The 13,094-nt window shown below is 43.0% G+C and overlaps 1 protein-coding gene across 1 annotated transcript in view; it reads left to right on the top strand.

Annotated features, from left to right (window-relative positions):
• Positions 1–5,356: 5,356 nt before the first annotated feature.
• Positions 5,357–13,094, top strand: part of LOC120978724 (calcyphosin-like protein) — a 71,399-nt gene continuing 63,661 nt past the window's right edge. Inside the window, exon 1 of the mRNA XM_040407030.1 lies at positions 5,357–5,418. The gene's annotated coding sequence lies outside the window, so the exon portion shown is untranslated. The remainder of the gene's footprint in view (positions 5,419–13,094) is intronic.

Here is a 13,094-nt window from a genome sequence, read left to right as displayed (position 1 = left end):
CTTCACCATGCACATGTGCTGCCTGCAATATACACCCATAGCTCTGCACTCCCTGCATTATATACACACATAGCTCTGCACTCTCTGCATTATACACATATAGCTCTGCACTCCCTGCATTATATACACACATAGCTCTGCACTCTCTGCATTATACACATATAGCTCTACACTCCCTGCATTATATACACACAGCTCTGCTCTCCCTGCATTATATACACACATAGCTCTACACTCTGCATTATACACATATAGCTCTGCACTCCCTGCATTATATACACACATAGCTCTGCACTCTCTGCATTATACACATATAGCTCTGCACTCCCTGCATTATACACATATAGCTCTGCACTCCCTGCATTATATACACACATAGCTCTGCACTCCCTGCATTATATACACACATAGCTCTGCACTCCCTGCATTATATACACACATAGCTCTGCACTCTCTGCATTATACACATATAGCTCTGCACTCCCTGCATTATATACACACATAGCTCTACACTCTGCATTATACACATAGCTCTGCACTCCCTGCATTATATACACACACAGCTCTGCACTCCCTGCATTATATACACACACAGCTCTGCACTCCCTGCATTATATACACACACAAAGCTCTGCACTCCCTGCATTATATACACACACATAGCTCTGCACTCCCTGCATTATATACACACACATAGCTCTGCACTCCCTGCATTATATACACACACATAGCTCTGCACTCCCTGCATTATATACACACATAGCTCTGCACTCCCTGCATTATATACACACACACAGCTCTGCTCTCCCTGCATTATATACACACATAGCTCTACACTCTGCATTATATACACACATAGCTCTGCACTCCCTGCATTATATACACACATAGCTCTACACTCTGCATTATACACATAGCTCTGCACTCCCTGCATTATATACACATAGCTCTGCACTCCCTGCATTATATACACACATAGCTCTGCACTCCCTGCATTATATACACACATAGCTCTGCACTCCCTGCATTATATACACACATAGCTCTGCACTCCCTGCATTATATACACACATAGCTCTGCACTCCCTGCATTATATACACACATAGCTCTGCACTCCCTGCATTATATACACACATAGCTCTGCACTCCCTGCATTATATACACACATAGCTCTGCACTCCCTGCATTATATACACATAGCTCTGCACTCCCTGCATTATATACACACATAGCTCTGCACTCCCTGCATTATATACACACATAGCTCTGCACTCCCTGCATTATATACACACATAGCTCTGCACTCCCTGCATTATATACACACATAGCTCTGCACTCCCTGCATTATATACACATAGCTCTGCACTCCCTGCATTATATACACATAGCTCTGCACTCCCTGCATTATATACACACATAGCTCTGCACTCCCTGCATTATATACACACATAGCTCTGCACTCCCTGCATTATATACACACATAGCTCTGCACTCCCTGCATTATATACACACATAGCTCTGCACTCCCTGCATTATATACACACATAGCTCTGCACTCCCTGCATTATATACACACATACACTGATGAGCAAAAGGGTAACAAGGTTTTGAACTTTTGACTTTCGGGCTCCATATCTCACCGTCCTTTTGTAGCCAATCTTCTTGGCTCTCTCACACATAAATTGGACTTGCAACTATTTAGCACATGATTAGTTCTGCAGATTCTAGTCATGTAACTGCATTGTTACTGTTTTGCTCCTGATGGTTGAACAATCTTTTTCTTCTTGTATATTACAAATTACAACCTGTTCTCACATTCCCTAGTAGCTCAGTGTGTTATTAGGCTGATTCCAAAGTGAAAGGTCACTGGTTCGAATTCAGGAGCAGCCACAAAGAAGATTACCCAAGAAAAGAGAAACAACATCATCCAGCTCATCGATAGCAGTATGTCAATCAAGAAAATTGCCAAACGGCATCATATGAGCGCCATACATTTTGTATTGGAAGAATACAAAATGAAGTCCGTCCATCGAGGTGGACGTCCAGGCAAAATATCAGTCAAAATGTCGGCTCGTTACAAGGTCTATCAGTTCTGGCACGACAAACACGGCAGTGGAGGTGGCTCGTATGCTTCGTAATAATGAGATCATAGACGTCCATGAAAGCACCGTGCGACACGCATTACATAAGTCTGGAATGGTCGCCCTGAAAAAAGGTGAAGAAGCCTCGACTTCGATATCGTCATAGGAAGCATCAGCTCGAGTTGGCAAAAAGTGTGGACATTAGAAAATTGGAAACGAGTGATTTGGAGCGTTGAGACGAAAGTCAATAGACTGGACTGTGATGGGTGCAAATGGGTCTGGAAGAAACAAGAGAAGAGGGGGTAACGGATCAAGAAATTGAAGGAACTGTCGGTGGAAGAAGCCTGATGATATGGGGTTGTTTCACAGCCAAAGGCATTGGATACTTGACCAGGATCGATGGTGGTCTCAGTGCTGAGCTATATGTGAGTATCCTACAAGACGAGTTACTTCGTTCACTTGAGTACTATGGATATGAAAAGGACTACATAGTGTTCCAGCAGGATAACGACCCAAAGCATATGTCGAGATTGGCGAAGAAATGGTTAATGACAATGAAGTAGAGGTGCTGGATTGGCCCCCACAGTCCCCAGACCTCAACCCAATCGAACACTTCTGGGTAGAGTTGAAGAAAAAGCTGAATTCGTACCCAAGTGAGTTGACCACTATGCACAAACATTGGGAACGTGTAGAAGTCTTCGAAGAGACCTGGGGACAGATTTCGGTTGATCGAGAGCATGTCCAGAAGGATTTAGGCAGTGCTGAGAGCCAAAGGTGGATTTACAAAACACTAACAAAATAAAAAATTCGAATTTTAGGTGCAAAACAGTAACAATGCAGTTACATGACAAGAATCTGCAGAACTAATCATGTGCTAAATAGTTGCAAGTCCAATTTATGTGTGAGATTGTCTACAATATGATGGGAGTCTCACGTTCAAAGCTGTAGTGGATGGTGAGATATGGAGCCTGAAAGTCAAAAGTTCTGAACATTGCTACCCTTTTGCTTGTCAGTGTATATACTGTAGCTGTGCGCTGTATGCATTATATACACATATATAGCTGTGCGATGTATGCACCATATACACATATATAGCTGTGCACTGTATGAATTATACAAAAATATAGAACTGCACTGTATGTATTACACACACATATGTCTCTGCACTATATATTAAATATACACATATAGCTGTGCACATTACACACACATAACTCTACACGGTATGTATTACACACACACACACACATATTGCTCTATGCATTATACACACATATAGCTCTGCACTGTATACATTATACACACATATAGCTCTGCACTGTATACATTATACACACGTATAGCTCTGCACTGTATACATTATACACACGTATAGCTCTGCACTGTATACATTATACACACGTATAGCTCTGCACTGTATACATTATACACACGTATAGCTCTGCACTGTATACATTATACACACGTATAGCTCTGCACTGTATACATTATACACACATATAGCTCTGCACTGTATACATTATACACACATATAGCTCTGCACTGTATACATTATACACACGTATAGCTCTGCACTGTATACATTATACACACGTATAGCTCTGCACTGTATACATTATACACACGTATAGCTCTGCACTGTATACATTACATACACACATAGCTCTGCACTGTATACATTATACACACTTATAGCTCTGCACTGTATACATTATACACACTTATAGCTCTGCACTGTATACATTACATACACACATAGCTCTGCACTGTATACATTATATACACATATAGCTCTGCACTGTATACATTATACACACATATAGCTCTGCACTGTATACATTATACACACATATAGCTCTGCACTGTATACATTACATACACACATAGCTCTGCACTGTATACATTATATACACATATAGCTCTGCACTGTATATATTATACACACATATAGCTCTGCACTGTATACATTATACACACATATAGCTCTGCACTGTATACATTATACACACATATAGCTCTGCACTGTATACATTATACACACATATAGCTCTGCACTGTATACATTATACACACATATAGCTCTGCACTGTATACATTATACACACATATAGCTCTGCACTGTATACATTACATATACACATAGCTCTGCACTGTATACATTATATACACATATAGCTCTGCACTGTATACATTATACACACATATAGCTCTGCACTGTATACATTATACACACATATAGCTCTGCACTGTATACATTATACACACATATAGCTCTGCACTGTATACATTATACACACATATAGCTCTGCTTGGTATGCACTATGCACACATATAGCTCTGCACTGTATACATTATACACACATATAGCTCTGCACTGTATACATTACATACACACATAGCTCTGCACTGTATTTATTACATACACACATAGCTCTGCACTGTATACATTATACACACATATAGCTCTGCACTGTATACATTATACACACATATAGCTCTGCTTGGTATGCACTATACACACATATAGCTCTGCACTGTATACATTATACACACATATAGCTCTGCACTGTATACATTATACACACATATAGCTCTGCACTGTATACATTATACACACATATAGCTCTGCTTGGTATGCACTATGCACACATATAGCTCTGCACTGTATACATTATACACACATATAGCTCTGCACTGTATACATTACATACACACATAGCTCTGCACTGTATTTATTACATACACACATAGCTCTGCACTGTATACATTATACACACATATAGCTCTGCACTGTATACATTATACACACATATAGCTCTGCTTGGTATGCACTATACACACATATAGCTCTGCACTGTATACATTATACACACATATAGCTCTGCACTGTATACATTATACACACATATAGCTCTGCACTGTATACATTACATACACACATAGCTCTGCACTGTATACATTATATACACATATAGCTCTGCACTGTATACATTATACACACATATAGCTCTGCACTGTATACATTTTATACACAGCTGTGCATTGTATTCATTATACACATATATAGACATGTAAAAAAAAGTAAAATAAAATATTAAATATAAAAAAATTCCAGTTAAAAATGCATTATTATGTAAACAAATAAATATAAAAAGTCAAATATAATTGGTATTGCTGTGTCCATAACAGTCTTAACAAAAAAAAAAAAAAAAGCCGGAAGCAGAAGAATGATCTTTGCCCATCCACTGCAGCCAGGTTAAAGTCTGATTCATGCTGGAAATCCTCAAGACGGACTGGCACAATGCTGGTGATCAGTTCTAAGGGTTTGCTTTAAAAGTAAGTATTCTGGCTACTAAGAGCTCCCATAGCGGACATTTACTGTTATTTGGTGATCTGCTATTGGCTTTGGTCTTTTAAATTAGAAACGTTTTTAATGACATCATCCTACATAAAATCATAAATCCAGACATTGGAGATGTGCGCTCATCGGCTGCAACCAACCCCATTTATCCCATGTTAATTGGTGGTCCTGATCCAAGCAATTTATAAACAATTTTATTTTATGCAAATTAGCCCCTTGGAGCAACAAGGGCATTGCCATTGCCCCGGGGCTCCGGTTAGTTTCTGTGTCGGCTGGCCCTGCAATCTCATAGCTGCGCATGCGCTTCTTTGATTATCGCAGCCGCCATACAATACTGAACCTCACCAGAATCATGCATCCATCTGTCCTGCGAGCTTCAATATTGTATAGCAGGTCCACTGTACGCGTGAGTGGCCAGGCGGTGTACAGATAATCACGCCTGGCCCTGAAATGTCATCGCTGCGTGTGCACCTGTTTGATCGACGCACCTGATGTATAGTACTGAAGCTTGCTATATGGATGGATGCATGCGCAGTACAGTATCCATCAGTCTGGCAGGCTTCAGTACTGTACAGCACATGTGCAGATCAAAGAGGCGCAGGGATTTAACCCCTTAAGGACCTAGGACGTACCGGTACGCCCTATTTCCCGAGTCCTTAAGGACCTAGGACGTACCGGTACGCCCTATTTCCCGAGTCCTTAAGGACCGAGGACGTACCGGTACGTCCTGACTTAAAATCGGAACTCCGGCGCCGCAGGGGTTAATCGGAACGGGATTTCGGCTGAAATCATTCAGCCGGCATCCCGTAACAATGCAGGGGGGGGTCATTTGACCCCCCCGTATCGGCGATCGCAGAAAACCGCAGGTCAATTCAGACCTGCGGTTTTCTGCGTTTCCGGTCCATTCGGGTGTCCTGTGACCCGATGAACCGGAAAAAGACTGCGATCGGTGGCGTAATTATACACCACCTATCGCAGTCCGAGGATTTGGAGAGGCGGTGCTGGCCCTGGTGCTGAATGCCGCTGTCCAGGGTGCTGATTGGTGCAGGGGAGAGAGGCGCGAGATTCAAACTTCCTGCGCTCCTCTCTCCCCTCCTCTTCCTGTCCAGCACCCTGACCGTGCAGCATCGTCCAGCACCAGCTCCTGTGTCCCCCTAATCGGAATCCATCACCCTCCTGCACCCATCGCCACCCAGGTAGGTTAGGGTCAGTGAGGGAGAGGCACCGTTAGGCAGGGAAAGAAGGGAAAAGTAAGTTAGAAAAAAAAAAAAAAAAGTACTTTTATTCCAAACTTCCAAACTTCCATCTAACCCTAACCCAGACCCCTCCTGCCACTTGCCCCCCCACCCACCCCCCACCAGCCACTCCCCCCCCCCCACCTGCCTCCCCCCCCCACCCACCCCCCACCCCCCACTCACCACCACTTTTTTTTTTCTGCGTGGGCTGACTGGCCGGCACTTTTTAGCGTCCGTCCACTGTTAGCGCATCGCCCGCCCCACCACCCCACCGACCGCTGATCAGCGTTGTACCGCTGATCAGCAAGTTTTAACTTTTTTTTTTTCTAACACTTGCCCATTTTTTTGCCTGGACTTTTTAGTACGCGAACACCCGTTGCCCCCACACACACGCACATATAATAAAGTTTGCCACACACGCACACCTACACGCACACACACCCATGGCCCACCGGATGTTCTCGGCCGAGGAGGCATACGCCCAGATTGCCTCCGACTCTGAGAGCCCCAGTGAGGATGAGGATGACCCCACATTCCTTTTGTCATCCGCATCCTCCTCATCATCATCTGATGACGATGAGCTACCAAGGCGGCGGAGACGCCGCCAGGCGGAGCCAGGGGCCCCACATGCTAGGGATCCTGTGGCCCACCCTAGTACGAGCCGCCCTGGGGTTCGTACTGGTTTCCCGGCCCACCAAATAAGTCCACCGGAGCCCCCTGCCGATGAACTTAGCTGGTGTCCCCCAGTGGACTTTGAGCCTGAGATTCCGGATTTTGCTGGCAATCCTGGAATCCAGATTCCCACAGTGGGGTTTACTGAAATAGACTATTTTAGTTTTTTTTTCAGTAACTCACTGGTGAATTTGATGGTGGAGCAGACGAATCTGTACGCCCAACAGTTCGTCGCTCAAAACCCAGGCTCAGTTTTGGCTAGACCCGGTGGCTGGACGCCGGTCAGTGCAGCCGAAATGAGGACATTTTGGGGCCTCGTGCTGCATATGGGTCTAGTCCAAAAACCCAGTGTCAGGCAATACTGGAGTGGGGACGTCCTATACCAGACCCCACTGTACAGTATGGTCATGATACGTCACCGGTTTGAGGCCATCCGGAAATGTCTGCATTATTCCGATAATGCAGCATGTCCCCCCCGAAGTGATCCTGCCTATGACCGGCTGTATAAGATACGGCCGGTCATCGATCACTTTGGGGCCACATTTCAGCAGGCCTACGTACCTGGAAGGGAGGTCGCGGTTGATGAGTCTCTCGTTGCGTTCAAGGGGAGACTCAGTTTCCGCCAATACATTCCCACAAAGCGGGCGAGGTATGGCGTGAAGCTATACAAAATTTGTGAGAGTGCCTCAGGGTACACTTACAAATTTCGTGTGTACGAGGGGCGAGATTCCCGTATTGAACCCCCAGAATGTCCCCCCACTCTGGGTGTTAGCGGGAAACTCGTGTGGGACCTTATGTACCCACTGCTGGATAATGGTTACCACTTGTACGTGGATAACTTTTATACCAGCATTCCCTTGTTCAGGTCCCTTGCCGCCAGATCCACGTTCGCTTGTGGGACCGTGCGGAAAAATCAACGCGGCCTCCCTGCCTACCCCCTCCAGGTACCTATCCCCAGGGGTGAGACCCGTGCCCTTACCAGTGGAAACCTGTTGCTGGTCAGGTATAAGGACAAGAGGGATGTCCTTATGCTGTCCACAATCCACGGTAACGGCACCACCCCTGTCCCTGTGCGAGGTACCGCGGCAACGGTCCTCAAGCCCGATTGTATCGTCGACTACAATCGGTATATGGGAGGAGTTGATCTCTCTGATCAAGTCCTCACGCCATATAACGCCATGCGCAAAACCCGGGCATGGTACAAAAAAGTTGCGGTCTACTTGGTACAGGTTGCCATGTACAACTCTTTTGTACTATCCCGAAGCGCTGGCAGCACAGGGACATTCCTCCAGTTCTATGAGGCAGTCCTCAAAGACCTGATCTTTTCGGACCGGGAAAGAGCAGGCCGGAGTACCTCGGGAATTGGAGGCGCCCGGATCGTCCCTGGCCAACACTTTCCAGGTGTGGTCCCCCATACTGGAAAGAAGGGACGAACCCAAAAAAAGTGCAGAGTGTGTCACAAGAGGGGGATACGGAAGGACACCACTACTCAATGTGACACTTGCCCCGATCATCCGGGCCTCTGCATTATCAATTGCTTCAGGGAGTATCACACTTCCATGGAGTACTAAATTTTTATAATCCTCAACAGTCCACTAGAGAACATAAAACACTATGGCTCTCAGACTTTGGAGACACGGAAACAATTTTTCTTTCCCCAAAAAATATTAGTTTTAGAGCAGGCATCCTCAAACTGCGGCCCTCCAGATGTTGTAAAACTATAACTCCCAGCATGCCCAGACAACCTACAGCCATCAGCAGGGCATGGTGGGAATTGTAGTTTTACAATATCTGGAGGGCCGCAGTTTTAGGATGCCTGCTTAGTGTCTCCAAAGTCTGAGAGCCATACATATTGGGCATCGTCGCGTGCGTAAAAGTCGTCGCTATAAAAATAACTTTTGACCAAACGCCTCGGATGAACGGTGTTAAAAATATAAAATAAAAACTGTGCCAAAACACCAATTTTTGGGCAAAATTTCAATTTGAATCCATTTTGCCGGTAATAAAGCAAGGGTTAACAGCCAAACAAAACTAAATATTTATTGCCCCGATTCTGTAGTTTGCAGAAACACCCCATATGTGGTCGTAAATGGCTATATAGCCGCACGGCAGGGCATAGAACGAAGGGAACTCTATATGGTTTCTGGAAGGCAGATTTTGATGGACAGTTTTTTTTTTGACACCATGTCCCATTAGAAGCCCCCCCTGATGTAGCCTAGACTAGAAACTCCAAAAAAGTGACCCCATCTAAGAAACTACACCCCTCAAGGTATTCAAAAGTTACTTTACAAACTATGTTAACCCTTTAGGTGTTCCACAAAACCAAATAGTGAATGTAGAAACAATTTTAGAATTACATTTTTTTGTTACATTGCCTCAAAAAAGACTAATATAGAGCAACCAAAAATCAAATTTACCCCAAAAATAGTCCCAAAACAACAACCACCTTATCCCGTAGTTTCCTAGATGGGGTCACTTTTATGGAGTTTCTACTCTAGGGGTGCATCAGGGGGCTTGAAAGGGTACATGGTGTCAATAAACCAGTCCAGCAAAATCTGCCTTCCAAAAATGACGTTCCCCTTCTTCTATGTCCTGCCGTTTAGCCAAATAGTAGTTTACGACCACATATGGGGTGTTTTTGCAAACTACAGAATCAGGGCAACCCATTTTGAGTGTTGTTTGGCAGTTAACCCTTGTTTTACTCCTGGAAAAAATTGATTATATTGGAAAATTTTCCAAAAAATAGAAATTTCAAAATTGTTTCTCCATCTGCCATTAACTCTTGTGGAACACCTAAAGGGTTAACAAAGTTTGTAAACCCAGTTTTGAATACCTTGAGGGGTGTACTTTCTTAGATGGAGTCACTTTTTTGAAATTTCTATTCTAGGGGTGCAACAGGGGGCTTCAAATGGGACATGGTATAAACAAAACCAGTCCTGCCAAATCTGCCTTCCAAAACCCATATGGTGTTCCCCTCCTTCTATGTGCTACCGTTCGGCCAAACAGTAGTTTACAACCACATATGGGGTGTTTATGAAAACTACAGAATCAGGGCAACCCATTTTGAGTGTTGTTTGGCAGTTAACCCTTGTTTTACTCCTGGAAAAAATTGATTATATTGGAAAATTTTCCAAAAAATATAAATTTCAAAATTGTTTCTCCATCTGCCATTAACTCTTGTGGAACACCTAAAGGGTTAACAAAGTTTGTAAACCCAGTTTTGAATACCTTGAGGGGTGTACTTTCTTAGATGGAGTCACTTTTTTGAAATTTCTATTCTAGGGGTGCAACAGGGGGCTTCAAATGGGACATGGTATAAACAAAACCAGTCCTGCCAAATCTGCCTTCCAAAACCCATATGGTGTTCCCCTCCTTCTATGTGCTACCGTTCGGCCAAACAGTAGTTTACGACCACATATGGGGTGTTTTTGCAAACTACAGAATCAGGGCAACCCATTTTGAGTGTTGTTTGGCAGTTAACCCTTGTTTTACTCCTGGAAAAAATTGATTATATTGGAAAATTTTCCAAAAAATATAAATTTCAAAATTGTTTCTCCATCTGCCATTAACTCTTGTGGAACACCTAAAGGGTTAACAAAGTTTGTAAACCCAGTTTTGAATACCTTGAGGGGTGTACTTTCTTAGATGGAGTCACTTTTTTGAAATTTCTATTCTAGGGGTGCAACAGGGGGCTTCAAATGGGACATGGTATAAACAAAACCAGTCCTACCAAATCTGCCTTCCAAAACCCATATGGTGTTCCCCTCCTTCTATGTGCTACCGTTCGGCCAAACAGTAGTTTACGACCACATATGGGGTGTTTTTGCAAACTACAGAATCAGGGCAACCCATTTTGAGTGTTGTTTGGCAGTTAACCCTTGTTTTACTCCTGGAAAAAATTGATTATATTGGAAAATTTTCCAAAAAATAGAAATTTCAAAATTGTTTCTCCATCTGCCATTAACTCTTGTGGAACACCTAAAGGGTTAACAAAGTTTGTAAACCCAGTTTTGAATACCTTGAGGGGTGTACTTTCTTAGATGGAGTCACTTTTTGAAATTTCTATTCTAGGGGTGCAACAGGGGGCTTCAAATGGGACATGGTATAAACAAAACCAGTCCTGCCAAATCTGCCTTCCAAAACCCATATGGTGTTCCCCTCCTTCTATGTGCTACCGTTCGGCCAAACAGTAGTTTACAACCACATATGGGGTGTTTATGAAAACTACAGAATCAGGGCAACCCATTTTGAGTGTTGTTTGGCAGTTAACCCTTGTTTTACTCCTGGAAAAAATTGATTATATTGGAAAATTTTCCAAAAAATATAAATTTCAAAATTGTTTCTCCATCTGCCATTAACTCTTGTGGAACACCTAAAGGGTTAACAAAGTTTGTAAACCCAGTTTTGAATACCTTGAGGGGTGTACTTTCTTAGATGGAGTCACTTTTTTGAAATTTCTATTCTAGGGGTGCAACAGGGGGCTTCAAATGGGACATGGTATAAACAAAACCAGTCCTGCCAAATCTGCCTTCCAAAACCCATATGGTGTTCCCCTCCTTCTATGTGCTACCGTTCGGCCAAACAGTAGTTTACGACCACATATGGGGTGTTTTTGCAAACTACAGAATCAGGGCAACCCATTTTGAGTGTTGTTTGGCAGTTAACCCTTGTTTTACTCCTGGAAAAAATTGATTATATTGGAAAATTTTCCAAAAAATATAAATTTCAAAATTGTTTCTCCATCTGCCATTAACTCTTGTGGAACACCTAAAGGGTTAACAAAGTTTGTAAACCCAGTTTTGAATACCTTGAGGGGTGTACTTTCTTAGATGGAGTCACTTTTTTGAAATTTCTATTCTAGGGGTGCAACAGGGGGCTTCAAATGGGACATGGTATAAACAAAACCAGTCCTACCAAATCTGCCTTCCAAAACCCATATGGTGTTCCCCTCCTTCTATGTGCTACCGTTCGGCCAAACAGTAGTTTACGACCACATATGGGGTGTTTTTGCAAACTACAGAATCAGGGCAACCCATTTTGAGTGTTGTTTGGCAGTTAACCCTTGTTTTACTCCTGGAAAAAATTGATTATATTGGAAAATTTTCCAAAAAATAGAAATTTCAAAATTGTTTCTCCATCTGCCATTAACTCTTGTGGAACACCTAAAGGGTTAACAAAGTTTGTAAACCCAGTTTTGAATACCTTGAGGGGTGTACTTTCTTAGATGGAGTCACTTTTTGAAATTTCTATTCTAGGGGTGCAACAGGGGGCTTCAAATGGGACATGGTATAAACAAAACCAGTCCTGCCAAATCTGCCTTCCAAAACCCATATGGTGTTCCCCTCCTTCTATGTGCTACCGTTCGGCCAAACAGTAGTTTACGACCACATATGGGGTGTTTTTGCAAACTACAGAATCAGGGCAACCCATTTTGAGTGTTGTTTGGCAGTTAACCCTTGTTTTACTCCTGGAAAAAATTGATTATATTGGAAAATTTTCCAAAAAATATAAATTTCAAAAATTGTTTCTCCATCTGCCATTAACTCTTGTGGAACACCTAAAGGGTTAACAAAGTTTGAAAAAACAGTTTTGAATACCTTGAGGGGTGTAGTTTCTAGAATGGGGTCATTTTTGGGAGGTTTCTATTATCTAAGCCTCACAATATGACTTCAAACCTGAACTGGTCCATAAAAAGTGGGATTTTGAAGATTTCTGAAAATTTCAAAATTTGCTTCTAAACTTCT

This window comes from Bufo bufo, chromosome 9, assembly GCF_905171765.1.
Source record: "Bufo bufo chromosome 9, aBufBuf1.1, whole genome shotgun sequence".
Taxonomy (NCBI): domain Eukaryota; kingdom Metazoa; phylum Chordata; class Amphibia; order Anura; family Bufonidae; genus Bufo; species Bufo bufo.
Note: the sequence above shows the minus strand (reverse complement) of the source record. Positions and strands in the feature narration are given on the sequence as shown.